This window comes from Schistocerca serialis, chromosome 10 (assembly GCF_023864345.2).
Source record: "Schistocerca serialis cubense isolate TAMUIC-IGC-003099 chromosome 10, iqSchSeri2.2, whole genome shotgun sequence".
In the NCBI taxonomy this organism is placed as follows: domain Eukaryota; kingdom Metazoa; phylum Arthropoda; class Insecta; order Orthoptera; family Acrididae; genus Schistocerca; species Schistocerca serialis.
The window spans coordinates 107,720,290-107,722,286 of record NC_064647.1 but is presented as its reverse complement, the minus strand read 5'-3'; the positions used below and the strand labels follow the sequence as shown (position 1 = coordinate 107,722,286).

The window sequence follows — 1,997 nt, the reverse complement described above, 5'->3', positions numbered from 1 at the left end:
CACCACTGGTGATCGTCGAGGGGACACTGAATAGTGCACGGTACATCCAAACCGTCATCGAACCCATCGTTCTACTATTCCTAGACCGGCAAGGGAACTTACTGTTTCAACAGGACAATGCACGTCCGCATGTATCCCGTGCCACCCAACGTGCTCTAGAAGGTGTAAGTCAACTACCCTGGCCAGCAAGATCTCCGGATCTGTCCCCCATTGAGCATGTTTGGGACTGGATGAAGCGTCGTCTCACGCGGTCTGCACGTCCAGCACGAACGCTGGTCCAACTGAGGCGCCAGGTGGAAATGGCATGGCAAGCCGTTCCACAGGCCTACATCCAGCATCTCTACGATCGTCTCCATGGGAGAATAGCAGCCTGCATTGCTGCGAAAGGTGGATATACACTGTACTAGTGCCGACATTGTGCATGCTCTGTTGCCTGTGTCTATGTGCCTGTGGTTCTGTCAGTGTGATCATGTGATGTATCTGACCCCAGGAATGTGTCAATAAAGTTTGCCCTTCCTGGGACAATGAATTCACGGTGTTCTTATTTCAATTTCCAGGACTGTATATGCTGACGACTTCGCTCTAGCCACCCAAGAGCACAGATTCCGAATCAGTGGAGAACAACCTCACGAAGGGCCTTGAAGGTCTATCCACATACTACAACTCAAACCAGCTTAAACCAAACCCTTCAGACACCCAAGTGTGTGTTTTTCATTTGAGAAACAAGGAACCCACTGGCAAGTTGAAAAGAGTATGGTCGGGGGTCGAACTGGAACACTACAAGATTCCAAAATACCTAGGAATGGCACTTGACAGATCTCTCGCTTTCAAGAAGCACTGCATGAAATGCAAGTCGAAGGTTTACACCAATAACAACCTCGTACGGAAGCTGGTTGGATCACAGTGGGGTAGTCAACTGAAAACAATACGACCATCTGCGTGAGAATATGCCTGTCCTGTTCGGTGTAATTCAACTCAGCTCTCAACGGAATCTGCAAAACTATAACAGGTTGCTTGCTATTCACTCCAGTAGAATGGCTTTACCACCTCGCAGGAATAGTACCACCACCTGTTCGAAGAGAGATATCTGAGCACAAGGAAAGAAAGGCAGTCGAACAGGAAATTACCCATACTCTGTATGAGCATGAACCGCTTCCGCAACGGCTGAAGTCAAGGAAGAGTTTCCTTAGGACATCAAAGGAACTTAGAACCACTGCTGAAAAAGCTAGGCTACAACTGTGGAAGGCTACGACCTACCTTATCGCTGGTTGTAAATGAGTTGTTGAAGTTGTACCTCCAGGCCATGACAGGGAATGGACAACTTGGAGGTCCCTGAATACACTGAGATCCGGAGTTGTAAGATCAAAAGTTAACTTGGCACGATGTGGATACACCTATCCAAATGATGATAGGTGTGACTTGGAGAAGAACTGACAGTTAGACACATAGAATGAAATTTTCACTCTACAGCGGAGTGTGCGCTGATATGAAACTTCCTGGCAGATTAAAACTGTGTGCCAGGCCGAGACTCGAACTCGGGACCTTTGCCTTTTGCGGGCAAGTGCTCTACCAACTGAGCTACCCAAGCACGACTCACGCCCCGTCCTCACAGTTTTACTTCTACCAGTACCTCGTCTCCTACCTTCCAAACTTTACAGAAGCTCTCCTGCGAACCTTGCAGAACTGGCACTCCTGAAAGAAAGGATATTGCGCAGACATAGCTTAGCCAAAGCCTGCTGCAGAGTGAAAACCTCATTCTGGAAAGCCGGCCGAAGTGGCCGTGCGGTTAAAGGCACTGCAGTCTGGAACCGCAAGACCGCTACGGTCTCAGGTTCGAATCCTGCCTCGGGCGTGGATGTTTGTGATGTCCTTAGGTTAGTTAGGTTTAACTAGTTCTAAGTTCTAGGGGACTAATGACCTCAGCAGTTGAGTCCCATAGTGCTCAGAGCCATTTCATTCTGGAAACATACCCCAGGTTGTGGCTAAGCTATGTCTCT

The 1,997-nt window shown here is 48.6% G+C and overlaps 1 non-coding gene across 1 annotated transcript; it reads right to left on the bottom strand.

The window, feature by feature from the left end:
• Positions 1-1,514: 1,514 nt before the first annotated feature.
• On the bottom strand, positions 1,515-1,589 carry Trnal-caa (transfer RNA leucine (anticodon CAA)). The gene has a single exon. It is a non-coding gene; the product is annotated as a tRNA-Leu (tRNA).
• Positions 1,590-1,997: the final 408 nt, after the last annotated feature.